Source organism: Ranitomeya variabilis, chromosome 6, assembly GCF_051348905.1.
Source record: "Ranitomeya variabilis isolate aRanVar5 chromosome 6, aRanVar5.hap1, whole genome shotgun sequence".
NCBI classification, from domain to species: Eukaryota; Metazoa; Chordata; class Amphibia; order Anura; family Dendrobatidae; genus Ranitomeya; species Ranitomeya variabilis.
The window spans coordinates 268,129,700-268,147,143 of record NC_135237.1 but is presented as its reverse complement, the minus strand read 5'-3'; the positions used below and the strand labels follow the sequence as shown (position 1 = coordinate 268,147,143).

The following is a 17,444-nucleotide window of genomic DNA, read 5'->3' as shown; positions in this document are numbered from 1 at the left end:
GGCTCCACCCTGGATCTGAGGGCTTCTGCTACTCCCAGATTGGGCTATTGTGCCCTTGGGTAACTTTCCTAACATCCGTGTTATTTAGAGCTTGATCTTGTATGTAATCAAAGCTTCTTGATTTGTTATATCGATATCCGTTTACACATGTTAGGTCCTTCCCAACTTATGGTAGCCATTTTTCCTTTATGCCTGGTACTGTGAATTAATATTATTCCAGGTTTACTGGTCAAAACCATGTTATGTATTTTTGATTGTTACATAGCCATTTGGGTTTGTTTTTGAGCCATTAAGAACCAGCTTATCTGACATCTATGCTTAGAGGATTTTCGTGTGGGCAGCCATTGCCTTTATATCAAGACATGGCAAGGTTAAGCACTGTTTGTAGTTTTTAATTGCTGTTGTGTCCTGTATCAAGTATTCAGTGTCAAATCTTCTCCTAATAAAGTATATGTTATTTAGAAATTTGGGTGTCCCCATCTATGTGAGCATGGCTCTTTCTCTCGGTTGTCCTATTGTTAATTACATGTCAAGTGTCAGATTTGGGGTAGGTTCACACGAACATAAAAAAAAAAAAAAAATTGTTCAGAGTTTTTCTCACTTGTACAATCTGTTTTTTTTTACATCAGCAAATGTAAATCATTTAAGACCATTTACAGTTTCCTGTGTTACAGAATTTCATTATCTCCGAAAAATTGGATTCTACTGTATATTGTTTCTCTGTATGGCATCTGTTTTATGTATTTATTTTTACACACCTATAAACTTGGAATGGGTGAGTCTCATTCGATTTAAAGAAGAAATTAGAGCATGCTGCCATATAAAAAGATTTTGTCCGTAAAAAGAAAAGTCGCTCATATGCACAACCCCATCAAATAACATTGGTCCAAGTGCAGCCCGCTTTTTTTTTTTTTTTTTTTTTTTTTTTTTAACTAACACTACCACTTTGACCATTAATAAGGTCATGTGAATAAGTCCTTTACTTTCAACAAACTTTCAGAAATTAATAGTATACATGATGGAATCACCTGTGCAATACTAAAGAAATCCAGAAAACATGAGAGATTGGTGAGCCTTGAGGACTAGACTTGAAGAACAGAGACATAGGCGAACATAAGAAACTATGTAATATATCTTATAAGTTAAATAAGTGCTCTTCCCCACTTATCAGTCCTGTCACCTCCTTGCTGACCTTTTCACACATTGAAAAATAGCTCAAACCTGTCCCATTATATACTATGGAGAGTGAAGCTGGATGAAGAGTGGGGAGAGAAAGATGGAGACAAAAACATTGAGCTAAGCTCTCGAAGGCTATGGTCACAAGATGTCTTTTTCAGGCCTGTAAGAGCTCGAACAGAACCCTAAAAATAAAAAAAAATAAAAAAATGAACAGTAATACACATGTTCGGGGTTTTGACAATCTTTTAACAGCTTACCGTTTCCAAAGACACCAAATAGTGAAAAGGCAATAAAAAAATGCAAATTGTCTCTTCAGAGAGGAAGAGGACTAGAACTCTAGTACCACCTATAGGATGTAGCAATCCTAAAAAAACAATGTCCACCCTTTAACGAGCCTTGTCACATGACTTCGGATACAAGCCAAAACAAGAATCTCAATTTGCAAACACTGTTTCGGTGTACTGCCCCTCGTCAGTGCAAAGTTTGAGATCTGGTTTGGCTGAGTGAGAGCTGACTGACCAGGATCCAAGGGGTAATGTTTCTCCTTGCGGAGAGTGACATGTCAAGCATGCCAAGATGGACTGGGAATTATGCAAATTGTCTCTTCAGAGAGGACGCAGCCTAGACAGTTATAGTCCTCTTGCCCTCTGAAGAGACAATTTGCATTTCCCAGAGGAGCATTGCAGTTTAAAAGTCCATCTCGGCATGCTTGACATGTCACTCTCCACAAAGAAAAGCATTACCCCTTGGATTCCCCCCACAAAAAAAAAAAAAAAAAAAACTCTAGGCTCCCGAAATATTCTTGAAGGGTCCTTCCACTTGAAAAAAAACAGACATTTTTGACCAACTGAAAATGACACTGTGTGCATGTGCTCATACGACTTTTACCTCATCCCAGAAACTGATTCACATCCAGACAGATCAGCACTGCAGTAGAATATCCTCCATGTGCCTTCTGATTGTCTATGTGCTAAAGGCACCACACTCCAACATTTTTTGGTTTTTGTATTTGACTTATTTCAGCACCGGAGGGGTGCCACTAATCTAATTTCCCTGAGCCTAGTCTAATACTTACCAGCCGCTATCTTCAGCTGTGTTCTCAGCCTTGTTCTGGACCAGAAACGCCAGATTCTGACTGACGGGGAGTCAGAGGTAGCAGTCACAAGCTCTCAATGCAAGTCTATGAGAATCTTTTTTCATTCTCATAGACTTACACTGAGAAGTGATCTCTGGCTCACCCAGCAAACACAAGTGAACTCACAGGTCAGGTCACAACATGCAGAAGACCGACCAGAGACCAGAAAAAGTTGAAGACTGGTAAGAAGACGACCAGGGACAGAGAACTTACATTAATGGAACCACTTCAATGCTGCAATAAACATTAGAGTGCTAATTTCCACTTTCTTGACCCAATTTTTTCAATTCTGATCAATGTCACTTTATGTGGTAATAACTTCAAAACGCTTCAACAGATACCACTGATTCTGATAATGTTTTCCGTGACATATTGTACTTTGTTAGTGGTAAATTTTGGATTTGCATACATTTATCACATTTTTTATGCCCTTAACTCTGATAGTTATACCACAAAAACAATTAATAAATAACATTTATCACGTCTCCTTTAAGAAGGTTGTTGTCGTCGTTGTCGTTGACGTCGTTGTTGTTTTAGAAGGGTTTGTTATATGTACTTTTTTCCCTGTCCTGTATTTTGTATAATATGTCATGATGTGGTGCAACTTCTCTTTGGTTGCATTTACTGTACACTTAGCAATGTCATGGGATGTATGTAACTTAACCTGTCTCCTTTCCCCAATACTTGCAGCCCTAAGCTATAATGTAATTAAGCTTTGTCAACACCACTAGTGAAGGAATAGCCATTCTTCCTCACAGCAGGCGGCTAGTCAAATGCACATACTGGATAGACTAAGCGGAGCAGACCATTCTAGAATCTTCTGGTTGACCCAACCATTGAATAGAAGGTGTGACCCCTACACCCTTCATGGGCTGATCCCAGGAGCTCAGACAATCCATTCTTATTTTTGAGATTAGATGGGAGTTGACCCTTGAAGGAGAAGGAGGAGTGGGGATTCTTAGCCGAGGCAAGACCCCACGTCCATCTGTGACTGCGGAAGCGAACGGGGCGAGACTTGAGCTGAGGACATATCTTGTTGTTCGTGGGATTGTTTTGGGACCCCTTGGACTCGTGTGGACTATTGCTTTGTTAGCTGGCACAAGGATTATCGGGAGGTGCCCCGAACCTGTTCCGTTGGACTAATTGTGGACTCTGTAGATCTACCTGCATGTGTTGTTCCAGCGTTCTTGATAATAAATCTGTGGAATCATCCCTTGGCCTGTAGTCCCTTCTTGCTCTGCCGTACACCCCGTCACAAACTGGTAGCAGCAGTGGGATCAGAGCAGAAGGAATGGAGGACAAAGGCCCATCAACATCGGGAACCAGCACCGCAGAGTACAAGAACTGGACTGCGAAGAACCTACAAACAGAGTCAGCTACAAGGGACTCTCCAAGGAGCAGCTAATTGAGGCTTTGGAAGGAGTTCACCTCAGCAAACGGAGGAAAGAAGGCAGCCGGAGGTAAATACCCAAAAAAGTCAGTGGGTTGTGTGGTACGAGGAGGAGTTGGCATTGCTGGGAGAAGAGACCACCATAGACGATAAGAGGGAGGCCATTCACACAGCTCAGGAGATGGCATTGCTGGAGAGGCAGATCGCTTTGGAAGCAGCTAGAAGCTCCAGACAGACTGTAATCCCAGCACCCACCATGAGGGAACTCCCCAGAGTGTCCCGCAAAGACTTCAAGCCGTTTAATGAGGCTACAGGCGACATTGAGGGCTTCTTCCAGGACTTTGAGCATCAGTGTCGATTAATGGAAGTCCTGGAAAGGGAGCGAGTCTGACATCTGGTGGGGCTCTTAGAGGGTGGAGCTGCCGCAGCCTATAGAGCTATGGACCCTCGGGGGAACTGTGAGTAAGCGGAGATTAAACAGACTATTCTAGAACATTATGCTGTTACCCCAGACACTTACAGGACTCAGTTCCGTACTTTAGCCTGTGATGAGGAAGTGTATTTCAAGATGTATGCCCACAGACTCAAACAAATATGTCATCGCTGGCTGGAGGCAGAGGAGGCCGTAACCTGGGAGACCTTCCTCCAGGTTATCCTAAAAGAGCAGTTTTACTTCAAGTGCCTTGCTGAGATCCGGGAATGGGTGCGTGAGAGGAGACCAGCCACTGTGGAGGAAGCTGCAGCTCTAGCTGATGAGGTTCTCACCATCAAGCCTCAGTGGAAAAGACTACTACTCAGTGAGAAAAAAAAACTACCAGCCCCCCCAACGCTGGCGGCCCCTGGTCCTTCGGCCTCCAATATTCACCATCCCACTAGACCATCAACTCATGGTGACCTTCGTGTGACTGTGCCTCGCACTACTCCTGCTCCACCTTTGGGAATACGACATGGAGGAAGAATCCCAGAGCGCAGATGTTATGGGTGTGGGCAGCCTGGGCATCTGCAATTCCAATGTCCAGGTGTTCGGAGGCAGAACAGCTACAGACCGCCTTTGCCTGTTCATTATCTACAGACCCCCTCACCAGGAGAAGAGCTGGATTCAGTCCCTGATGACTTGTCAAGTGACTCTGATATCCTGGCTCCTCTACCAGGAGTCTATGGGGTGCGAGCCCCAGCCACCTGTTCTTCTGATCTTCAGCACAAATATCTACAGGAGATCGTGCTGGATGGCCAAAAAGTCGTTGGCTTCCGTGACACTGGGGCTTTCCTCACCATAGCCGATCCCCGAGTAATTCAACCAGAAGCAATTCAAAACGGACCAGGAATTGCCATTGAATTGGCTGGAGGCACCCAGAGATATATTCCAAGAGCGAGTGTGACCCTGGATTATGTTTTTGGGGCAAACAATGCATGGTTGGTGTGATGAGCGGCCACCCTGCAGATGTTCTTTTAGGAAATGATGTGGGAAATCTTCATTGCCCCTTTGTCGGTGCGGTAACCAGAAGTCAAGCCAAGAGCAGCAGATGTGGACGTGTACAACCCATCCATGGAAATGAGGCCACCAGAACTGCCGTCACAGCCGCACTGTGGCCAAGCCTCTTACCGACCTGACCAAGAAAACGATGCCCTGGCTGGTGATCTGGACTCCAGCCTGTGATGAGGCTTTTAACCGGCTGAAGGACGCTCTGGTCTGCGACCCTGTTCTGGCTGCTCCAGACTAAAAAAAATTGAAAAAAGAAGGGGGTAGCCAACGGCAGAATATAACTACAATATACCATCTGGGAAGATGTTATTCCAATCATATATTAATTAACAGTACTTCCCAGAAAACACTATTATCCGCCTTAGTATTGGATTCAAGACAGTTATCATAAACAACATGAGAGCAAAAAGAGAGGAAAAAATCCAAAGAGATAACTTTATGTCTTTATATAAAATTGCTTTATTAAAGTGCAAATATCAGGAGGCAATGGTGACAACATAGTCACCCAAATAATAACTAAAAACACGTAACAGATATGGACACCCGGAGAGGGCAGCTGCTAACCCAAAGCAAATAGATGTTAAATATCACCATATATATGCTAGGGTCAATAATTACCGGCAGGATTAAATAACCAATGGCTCAAAGGCCCATCTCCAAAATACCCCACAGCCATAGAATAGTACCGCAATATAATGTAACATGACGGAACAAGGCATTAATAGGGTAGAAAAATAGCAAGTGAATACATCACCCTGGAGATCTTGTGTAAGGCAGCTGCACAGTCCCGGTGTCCGCCCCGACGCGCGTTTCGGAACCCTTCGTCAGGGGGCGCAGACTACAGACTACAAGAGGAGATTCAATGTGCAGACGGACGCCTCTGATTATGGACTGGGAGCTGTACTCAGCCAGGAGAATGCAGCTGGGGATGAGCACCCCATTGCCTACCTCAGCCGGAAATTGCTGGACCGAGAAGTGGCCTATGCAACTGTTGAAAAAGAATGTCTGGCTGTAGTGTGGGCCCTCAGGAAACTAAGACCGTATCTGTATGGATGAGAATTCACTGTGGTTACTGATCACAAATCCTGTTGTGAATTCTGCTCTTGGGCTCCCTCCGGTGGCTGCTGTCTCTGAATCGCAGCATTTATCAGGTGTGTTCACTTTTTGCAATTTTGACTGGGCTATTTAGTCTTGCTTCACCCTTTAGTCAGTGCCAGTTGTCCATTGTTCCTGGAGGATTCACATCCCTGCTTGGTCTCTTCTGCTTTGCAGTTCATTTCAACAAAGATAAGTTCTGGCCTTGATTTTTGCTGTCCACATGCTGTGGCCTTATTGTTCAGTTCTTTTCCATGTTTTTGTCTTGTCCAGCTTGGTCTGTATAAGGATTTGTTTAGCCAAGCTGGTATCTCTGGAGATGCAGATATACCCTCCATATCTTTAGTTAGCTGTGGAGATTTTGTATTTTCTGTGGTGGATATTTTCTAGTGTTTTAATACTGACCGCATAGTACTCTGTCCTATCCTTTCTATTTAGCTAGAAGTGGCCTCCTTTGCTAAATTCTCATTTCAGTCTGTGTATGTTTTTTCCCTCTCCTCTCACAGTCAATATTTGTGGGGGGCTGTCTATCCTTTGGGGATTTTCTCTGAGGCAAGATAGTTTTCCCTTTTCTATCTCTAGGGGTAATTAGTCCTCCGGCTCTGTCGAGATGTCTAGGGAGTGCTAGGTACATTCCACGGCTACTTCTAGTTGTGGTGTTAAGTTCAGGGTCTGCGGTCAGTACAGGTACCACCTTCTCCAGAGTACGTCTCATGCTGCTCTTAGGCCACCAGATCATAACAAAATCCCTCATCTGGCTGAACAGAGTCTCTGGGGACAATGAACGCTTACTACGATGGAGCCTGGCTCTGCAGCCCTATAACTTTACCATACAGTATAGAAGAGGCAGCCAACACCAAAATGCAGATGGACTGTCCAGGCAAGAGGAGCCCTGAGTCCGGTCAGCCATGCCTGTGTGTACTTAACCAGTGACCTGTAGAGGTCCCTAGTACGTACACAAATAGGGAGGGGAAGGGATTGTCATGATATGTACTTTTTTCCCTATCCTGTATTTTGTATAATATGTCATGATGTGGTGCGACTTCTGTTCGGTTGTATTTACTGTACACTTTGCAATGTCATGGGATGTATGTAACTTAACCTGTCTCCTTTCCCCAATACTTGCAGGCCTAAGCTATAATGTAATTAAGCTTTGTCAACACCACTAGTGAAGGAATAGCCATTCTTCCTCACAGCAGGTGGCTAGTCAAATGCACATACTGGATAGACTAAGCGGAGCCGACCAGTCTAGAATCTTCTGGTGGACCCAACCACTGAATAGAAAGTGTGACTAGGGTTGAGCGACTTTCGCTTTTTTAGGATCGAGTTGGGTTTCGCGAAACCCGACTTTGTCAAAAGTCGAGTCGAGTGTAATCGTCCGATTATCGCCAAAAGTCGGGGATCAACCGAAACACGAAACCCAATGCAAGTCAATGGGGAAGCATAGTCGGCAGTGAGTGGAGGCCAGGAAAACACCTACAGCGCCCATTGTAATGGTAAAAACATCCATTCTTGTTACTGAAGCTTGTCAATCTTAATTTACTTTATAATAATAGTTAGGCATTGGAAATTGGGGGTCATTTGGCTGAAGTTGTGGGGGGTAGGGCTGGTTCAAGTTTTTAGTGGGCCCAGGAAACATGGACTACGTCATGGCAGTGGAGCAGTGAGAGGTAAGTATTTCAAGTTTGCAAGTGCTGTGATCCTGAGCAAGCAGGGGGGGCCCACTCGTTCGCATTGGCACTGGCACAGGGCCCCTCAAAGTACGGCGGTGTGTTTGCACGGCGGGGGCGCCTCCCACCGGCAGTGACACTTTTGCGTACTCTGAGGGGCCCTGTGCCTGTGACGTCGCCAACGAGTATGCCTCCCACCTGATGAAGGAACCTGCACTTTCCTCTGCACCTTCCTCTTTGTCCCTGTGTAAGGTGGTATAGTATGCGGGAAGGGGAACCTGACTTTCAGCAGGGTCAGATTGTGGCTGTGTAGCGTGCAAGGGGAATGTAGTGGTCTGGGTCAATGTACCACAAGACTCATCTAGCACTGGCTGGGCAACGGGCAGGATGAGGAGGAAACACAGATATAGGCCCAAATAATAAAGTGGGCTAAATGCAGTTCAAAATTGGTAACAGGACTAACCAGGCGGCATTGCTTTGTTCAGTGGAGTAGAAAACCCAGGAGCGGCAGACACCGTTTTAAGTGCCCAACCACACTAGTAGGCCCAATGCAGTTTAATATTACAAATAAAGACCGAAAGCCTGAAGATTGAAGCTCAGGAAAATAACACAGGACAACACCAAGGTGCGGCAGACACCGTTACTAGGCCCAACCAAAGTAGTAGGCCAAATGCAGTGTTATCTTACCAACTACTTAATGAGAGCCTGAAGATTGAAGCTCAGCTTTGTTCAGTGGAGGACAACACCAGGGAGCGGCAGACACCGTTAGTAGGCCCAGTCCAACTAGTATCCCAAATCCAGTTTCATATTTCAAATATAGGCCGAAAGCCTGAAGATTGAAGCTCTGGCAAGTAAACCTGGAGAACACCTTGGAGCGGCAGACACCGTTAGTAGGCCCCAAACAAAATAGTACACCAACTGCAGTGTTATATAAACAACAACTTAATGAGAGCCTGAAGATTGAAGCTCAGCTCTGTTCAGTGGAGAACACCAAGGAGCGACAGACACCTTTAGTAGGCCCCAACCACACTAGTAGGCCAACAGCAGGGTTATATTAACAACAACTACTTAATGAGAGCCTGAAGACTGAAGCTCAGCTTTGTACAGTGAAGGACAACACCAGGGAGCGGCAGACACCGTTAGTAGGCCCCAACCAAACTAGTAGGCCAACTGCAGTGTTATATTAACAACTACTTAATGAGAGCCTGAAGATTGAAGCTCAAGAAAACCAAACAGGAGAAAACCCAGGAGCGGCAGACACCGTTAGTAGGGCCCAACCAGACAAGTAGGCCAAATGCAGTTTAATATCTGATAATATAGGCCGAAAGCCTGAAGATTGAAGCTCAGCTTTATTCAGTGGAGGGCAACTGTAATGGGAGACAGACACAATAAGTAGGCCTAAATAAGTAATTAGGCAAAATGCAGTTCAAAATTGGTTCAGCGGAGGAGGGCATGTGTAATTAGTGGCTCTGACACACTAAGTAGGCCTAAAATAAAAAGGAAGGCTATATTCAGTTCAAAATTGGTAAAAGGAGTACACAGGTGGCATAGCTGGGTTCAGCGGTGGAGGACAACTGTTGTGAGTCTGACACAGTTACTAGGCCCAAATAAGTAAGTTGGCTAAATTCTGTTCTAAATTGGTAAGAGGTGTACACAGGCCGCCTAGCTTTTTACAGCGGGGGACAGTTGTAAGTGTAATGTGTGTTGCAGACAGACAGACAAAGGCCTACAATAAAAAAAGGTGGCTAAATGCTGTTCAAAACTGCTAGCAGGACAAACCAGGCGGCCTAGCTTGTTTCAGCGGGGGACAGTTGTAATGTGTGGCACAGACAGACAGACAGACAGACAGACAGACAGAGGCCTACGATAAAAAAAAGGTGGCTAAATGCTGTTCAAAACTGCTAGGACTAACCAGGCGGCCTAGCTTGTTTCAGCGTGGGAGGACAACTGTTATGAGAGGCTTACTACACAGTTACTAGGCACAAATAAGTAGGCTAAATGCAGTTCAAAATTGATAACAGGAGTACACAGGCGGCATAGCTTTGTTCAGTGGAGGACAACTATAAGGAGTGGACTGGCTGAGACAGACACAGGTAGTAGGCCAACAATAGAAAGTAGGCTCTATGCAGTTTAAAATAGGTTACAGGGGTACACAGGCAGCATTGGTGTGGTCAGCGGAGGACGATTGCAAGGAGGGACCGCAGACAGACTTCCTATGCCTAAAATAATAAAGCAGGCTCTATGCAGTTTAAATTAGGCTACAGGGGTACACAGCCAGCATTGGTGTGGTCAGCGGAAAACGATTGCACCGAGGGGCAGACACCGTTAGTAGGGCCAAAAAAGGAATAGGCAAACGACTTTGGCACGAAGGTCGCCGACCGCATGGCCGATCCCACGCTGACTTTTGACTTTGCCAAAAGTCGCCGACTTTTGAAATTGTTCGATCCGTTTCGCTCAACCCTAGGTGTGACCCCTACCCCCTTCATGGGCTGATCCCAGGAGCTCAGACAATCCATTCTTATTTTTGAGATCAGATGTGAGTTGACCCTTGAAGGAGAAGGAGTGGGGATTCTTAGCCGAGGCAAGACCCCACGTCCATCTGTGACTGCGGAAGCGAACGGGGCGAGACTTGAGCTGAGGACATATCTCGTCATTCGTGGGATTGTTTTGGGATCCCTTGGACTCGTGTGGACTATTGCTTTGTTAACTGGCACAAGGATTATCGGGAGGTGCCCCCGAATCTGTTCCGTTGAACTAATTGTGGACTATTGCTTTGTTAGCGGGCACAAGGATTATCGGGAGGTGCCCCGAACCTGTTCCGTTGGACTAATTGTGGACTCTGTAGATCTACCTGCATGTGCTGTTCCAGCGTTCTTGATAATAAATCTGTTGACTCATCCCTTGGCCTGTTGTCCCTTCTTGCTCTGCCGTACACCCCGTCACAAGGTTCAAAGTTGATCAGCAATTTCTCAATTTTCCAACAAAATTAACAAATTACTTTTTTTTTTTTTTTTTTTTTTTTTTTTAGGGTCCACATCATTTTTGAGGGGTCTATGTTTCAGAATATACCCAAAAAGTGACACCATTCTAAAAACTGCACCCCTCAAAACCACATTCAAAAATGTTATTAACCCTTCAGGTGCTTCACAGCAATTAATGGAATGTGAAAGGAAAAAAAAATAATACTTTACTTTTCACAAAAATGTTTGCTTTATCCCAAAATTATTAACTTTCACAATGGTTATCAGGAGAAAATGGACCCTAAAATTAGCACAATTTTTCCTGAGTAGGGTAAAACAACTGTTTGGGTGCACGGCAGGGCAGGAGAACTGTTTGACTTTTTTAACATAAATGGCTGGAATCAAGAGCAGACGCCATGTCGTGTTTGGAGTGCCCCTGATAAGCCTAAACAGTGGAAACCACCAAAAGTGACTCCGTTTTGGAAACTAGACCCCCCTCAAGTATTTTAACCAGGGTTGTAGTGAGGATTTTTAAACCAAAGGTTCTGCACATAATATAATAACATTAAGTCATATTGTCGTCATTAGTTTTGAGTGGTGATGAGCGAATATACTCGTTACTCGAGATTTCTCAAGTACGCTCGGGGGTCCTCCGAGTATTTTTTAGTGCTGGTAGATTTAGTTTTTCTTGCTGCAGCTGAATGGTTGACATCTTTTAGCCAGCATAACTACATGTGGGGATTCTCTAGCAACCAGGCAACCCCCACATATACTTATGCTGGCTAGCAGATGTAAATCATTCAGCTGCGGCAATGAAAACTAAATCTCCAAGCACTGAAAATACTCGGGGGACACCCGAGCATGCTCGAGAAATCTTGAGTAACGAGTATATTCGCTCATCACTAGTTTTGAGCACAAGAGGTCGCTACTTCAGTTTGCATTGGGTGCTCTAGTAAGCACCAAGTATTGCAGGTGTTCAAGCACCCCGATGCCAACTCCGATCTAGTGACCACTTGCGCTCAACACTAGTCATCATATCTCTTTTAAACTTTTGAAAAAAACCTTAAGCCCAACGTTAACGGGAAAGAATGAAAAAAATAAAAATAACGTAATCTGAGTAAGGGGATGACAGACTATCATAGTGATCAAAAGCAAATAATTACTATCACAGTGATCAAAATGAACCAATACAACAGGAAAAATGGCTGCTGTTGCTGGTAGATCTCTGCAGGCGCACTGCACCTGCCATTTTTTTTTTCTTTCAGAAAGGGGAGGCCAAGGGCCAGGGCTGGAGGGACTTGGGGTCCTCATTTTTCTCTCTTCTTGCATGAATACTTATGTCAGAAGAGAAAAATGTTTTTAATAGCAGGCACACTTTTTTTTTTTTTTTTTTTTTTTAAAGATTGCCATTATTCATTGAATAACGTCAATCACGTGATCGTGGACTGGAAAAAACTGCAGATTGTATTCTCCAGGGGGCGGTCCTATCAGTGAGTGACAGCTAGCTCTGTATGCACACTTATACAACGAAAGCTGTCAGTCACTGATGGGTCCAGTGGGCGGTCCTAACACCCCAGACAGCGCAGAGGATTATATGATGAAACCAGAATGTACAATGACTCTTTCCTCCCAGCTCCCCCGGCTCTATAGCTTGGTGCCTGCAGACTGGACGGCGTTCTCATGGGGTCAGGTTCCCTGTAACAAGCTGGGGCTGCGGCCTCCGGGCACAGCACACCCGACCGCTACACACAGCGACCCTGCACCCCGCTGCGCCCACACTGAGCCCCGGCAGCACCGTGCTCCCCCGCCCCACACTCCAGCACGTGACCGGACAGTAGACGATCACCGCCACTAGAAACACTGGGAGTGTCCGCTCCGCAGAGTGTAAACAACGCCACAACGTGCAGGCAGACTGCACAGGCTGAGCGCCCACCAGAGACCCCCGCCTGTGTACGAGGGGCGAGCAGTGAGCGGCCGCATACACTCACCAGCCAGCTGTACCGCTTCAGCCGATACAGAACCATGTTGCTCCGCAGTGTAGCAGGGAATTCAGCATGTCCCGGAAGTAGTGAGTCTTGCAGGGTAAATGCTAGACTGTATGGGCTCCTTCCAGGTGTGACGTCATTTCCGGGGGCGTGTCCTATCGGGAGGGGCGTGTTCTGAGTTCACATCATGGGCGTATTCTCTTTTTACCAAGGCGGCAAAGGAAAGCAGCATGATAGCTTGTGGACGGACGCCATGGAGGGTAGTGGTTTCAGGGTGAAAAATGCTACTTGCTGATCGTTATTGGGGGGAGGCCCTGTGGTGGTCGACCTACTTGTCTGTGTGGGGGGCTGCTGCTGGCTATTGTGGTGGACCCCTGTGGTAGGCGACCTGCTGCAGGCTATTGGGGGACCCCTGACCTGCTTGTGGGGGGGGGGAGGTGCTGCAGGCTATTGGGGGTGACCCATTTTAGTGGGTGGCAACCTGCTTGTGGGGGGGTGACCTGCTGATGGCAATTGGGGGGGACCCCTGTGGTGGGATTTGGGGGTGACCTGCTGCTTATGGGGTGACTTGTTTGGGGTGGGAGACCTGCTGCTGGCTATTGGGGTGACCCCTGTGGTGTGATTTGGGGGTGACCTGCTTGCGGGGGACCCCTTTTAGTGAGTGTGACCTGCTTATGGTTGGGTTTGAGGAGGCGACCTGCTTGTGGCGGGACCCCTTTTAGTGGGGGCGACCTGCTTGTGGAGGGGTGACCTGCTGATGGCTATTGATGGGCCCCTGTGGTGGGGTTTGGGGGTGACCTGCTGGCTATGGGGGGGGGGGGGGGGTTGGAGGTGACGTGCTGCTTACGATGTGGACCCTTTTTAGTGGGGGCGACATGCTGGCTATTGGGGGTCCCTTGTGGGGTTTGAGGGCGACATGCTTGTGGTCGGGTTTTGGGAGGGCGTGACCTGCTGTCTATTGGAGGGACCCTTGTGGTGGGATGTGGGGGGTGACCTGCTTGTGGGGGGGGAGCCCTGCAAGCTATTGGGGGACCCCTGTGGTGGGATGTGGGGAGGCTACCTGCATGTGAGGGGTGACCTGCTGCAGGCTATTGGGAGGACCCCTGTGGTGAGATTTGAGGGCGACCTGCTTGTGGGGTGCGACCTGCTTGTCGTGGAATGTGGGGTGCGACCTGCTTGTCGTGGAATGTGGGGTGCGACCTGCTTGTCGTGGAATGTGGGGTGCGACCTGCTTGTCGTGGAATGTGGGGAGGCGACCTGCTTGTCGTGGAATGTGGGGAGGCGACCTGCTTGTCGTGGAATGTGGGGAGGCGACCTGCTGCTGGCTATTGGGGGGGGGGGGGGGGAGGAGATCCCGTGGTGGGATTTGGGGACGACCTGCTGCTTTCGGATGGAACCCTTTTATTGGGGGGTGACCTGCTGCTTACTGGGGGATCCCTTTTATTGGGGGGCAACATGCTTATGGGTTGGATTTGGGGGGGCTGATGAGGGTTTAAGCTGGGTGGGGGGTGGACATCCGAAGGGGGGGTGTGCTAGGTGGGGGGGAGTCTGCGCCCGATGGGGGTTGGATGTCCGATGGGGGTTTATGCTGGGGAGGTTAAGCTGGGGTGGCTTTTGATGGGGGGGGGGGGTGTCTGATGGGATTTATGGTTGGGGAAGGGGGCGTCATATTTGGATTTACGCTTGAGGGGAGGGAATTTCTGGTGGGCTTTGGATTTATGCTGTGGGGTCCGCTGGTTAATGTGAGGTGGAGGTTTCTGACTGGGGGAGCGAGGTTATGCTGTGTGATCCTCTGGTTGATGTTGGGGGGGCTAATGCTTCATTGGGGTACACAAAAAAAACATGGGTGTATGCTGCTTATGCTATGCAAAAAAAGAAAAATTAGATATTTCCCTGTAGCGTAGGCTACACCACCAACTGGCACGAAGCTAATCCGTTTTAGCTTAATGTCAGTAGGAGGCAGACATGGGTCTGGACCGCCCAGCCCAGTTTCTGACTTAGGTTTTGGGGGTTTTTTTATTAACGATTTTCCTTTTTCTTATTCATTTTTTTTTTTTTTCAGATACGGCTTTTGAGGGCGACAGTGGAATTGTCACTCTAATCTCCCACCTGGAATTGTCACTACCATATCATCTGTGGTCTACGAGGCAAGGCCCTAACACATCAAAAGTGTTTGTGGTTCCCCAGAGGACGGTCCATGCCACGAATCCCCCTACCCTCTGGCCCCCACAGAGCCAGATAGAGTAGGGAGGGAAGACTAATCCGTTATGTGCCAGCCGCCGAAAGGTCTGCGTCCAGGTTATTCCATGCCCATCTTCATCATCGGTCTGCGAAGAATGATTTGTGAGCTTCAGGACAGGAATATCCTACCAGGCAGTGAGGGGGCTGCTTTAAAAAAAAAAAAAAAAAAATGGGAAGTACAGGACGAATATGTCCTAGTTTTCCCCTGAGCAATATGGACGTCTCCTGGGGAAACCTTCCTATTCATGCAGCCTCCATGTTTTCCAGAGGCTCCTGTGACCCTGCTCTTAAAATATCCAGGCTTCGGTCTAGGCCTTCTCTGGTGGCCGGTCCACACCGCCAGTGCCCTGAACAATCATGCACGCCAACTTTCTAGTGTCCTACTCTGCGCCTATCAGTTTAAGAGTACTTCGCTTCTGCAACAGAGGACTAAAGTCTGCCTCCCAAGACATCTGCTGTTCAATTTTGGTGGTTTTGGAAATGTTCTGTCCAAACTGACAGTCCGGCCCGAATGCACCAACCGAATATTACAGTTTTACAAAACTTTAGAAATGCAATAAATGAAACAAGCAAAGGCATAAAGTTATTCAATGCAAAAAAATGCAGTTTTATAAAATTAGAAATGTTTCTATATCTAATGTTAAAATGATATTCAGTATTTCTATAAGTAAAAGTCTGAGATTTCTGTGGGAAATGGTCATTTGTTCCTCTTAAACCAGTTCTGAATGTAAATAAAACATTGCTCTGATTAAGTCTCCACTTTGTATTTTAGCCTTTCATTTCATGCGTAGGGCAGGACAAGCCCATGATGTATCTGTGTAACACATGTAAGGTGCTATAATAACAGCCTTAGGCTGGTTACATACCAGCATTCGGCAGGGCTGCGGATGGCAGCCTTCTTCCTCTGTTAAGGCTACTTTCACATTAGCGTCGTGTGACGCACGTCTCAATGCGTCGTTTTGGAGAAAAAGCACATCCTGCAAAGTTGCCCGCCGGATGCGTTTTTTTTCTCCATAGACTTATATTAGCGATGCATTGGGACGGATTGCCACATGTCGCATCCGTCGTGTTTTGGCAGACTGTCGGCACAAAAAAAAGTTTCATGTAACGCTTTTTCGTGTCGAGTCCGCCATTTTCGACCGCTCATGCGCGGTCGAAACTCCGCCCCCTCCTCCCCGGAACTCACAATGGGCCAAGGATGCGTTGTAAAACTGCATCCGCTGCCCACTTTCTACATAAAACACACTGTCCGTCGGGCCGACAGTTTGCGACGGCCCGTACCGACAGACTAGTGTGAAAGTAGCCTAAGCCCCGCTCACTGCCACACCTCTTCCTTCAGTTCCGCCTACGTCTGCATGCGTCCTGCATACCCTATCTTTAACATTGGGAACGCAGGCCAAGCGGATGCCTCCGCATGCGTTGTTTTAACGCTGCGCCGACCGCAATAAAATGCAACATGTTGCGTTTGACGCAGTTCAGCGCATCGTCAAAAAGAGGCATGCCTGCGCACCCAATGTTAAAGATAGGGGACGCATGCAGACGTAGGCGGAGCTGAAGGAAGAGGTGCAGCAGTGGGCGGGGCTTAACGGAGGAAGAAGGCTGCCGAACGCTGGTGTGAAACCAGCCTTAGACAGGTAAACCACTTTTGAAACCATGTTCACTTGTACAATCTCTTAGCCCCTTAGTGACGGGGCCAATTTTTTTAAAATCTGACCAGTGTCACTTTATATAGTAATAACTCTGGAATGCTTCAACATCCCATTGATTTTGATTTTTTTTTTTTTTTCGTGACATATTAGACTTTATGATAATCGTAAACTTGGTTAAACATGTTTTGCTTTATTTTGTAAAAAATCAGAAATTTTAAAAATATAAAAAAATAGAAATTTTGAATTATTTTCCCTTTAAAGGGAACCTGTCCCCCCCCAGGCGTTTTTAACTAAAAGAGCCACCTTGTGCAGCAGTAATGCTGCATTCTGACAAGGTGGCTCTTTAGTTCTTGGTGCTGTAACTGCCGAAATAATCAGTTTTATAATTTGTCAGAAATACCTTGTTTTCCGTCAAGGAGGCAGGCCTTCCCCCCCCCCCCCCCCCGCTTTAGACGCCACACAGCCGTCACTCACATCTTTTTGGCGCCGGGCGCCGCCTCCTCACCGCTGTTTTAAAATGATGCGGTGCCTGCGCTCTTTTCTCCTGCCTTGGGCAGGCGCAGTGAGCGCTGGCCGTCTGTCCTCTGTGAGTACGTACGCCCTGCCTGTGAATCCCAGCCCCGCAGTGTCTTAGGATTTATTCATACTACGGGGCTG

At 46.9% G+C, this 17,444-nt stretch overlaps 1 protein-coding gene and 2 long non-coding RNA genes across 3 annotated transcripts in view; 1 reads left to right on the top strand and 2 right to left on the bottom strand.

Moving 5' to 3' along the window:
• ICE1 (interactor of little elongation complex ELL subunit 1) overlaps positions 1–13,042 on the bottom strand; it is a 137,539-nt gene extending 124,497 nt beyond the window's left edge. Inside the window, exon 1 of the mRNA XM_077269611.1 lies at positions 12,901–13,042. The gene's annotated coding sequence lies outside the window, so the exon portion shown is untranslated. The remainder of the gene's footprint in view (positions 1–12,900) is intronic.
• The window catches only part of LOC143782298 (uncharacterized), a 906,302-nt gene that overhangs the window by 629,517 nt on the left and 259,341 nt on the right, over positions 1–17,444 (bottom strand). The window lies entirely within an intron of this gene.
• Positions 13,043–15,895, top strand: LOC143782296 (uncharacterized). Its single transcript, XR_013216922.1, has 2 exons — positions 13,043–13,171; positions 14,960–15,895. It is a non-coding gene; the product is annotated as an uncharacterized LOC143782296 (long non-coding RNA).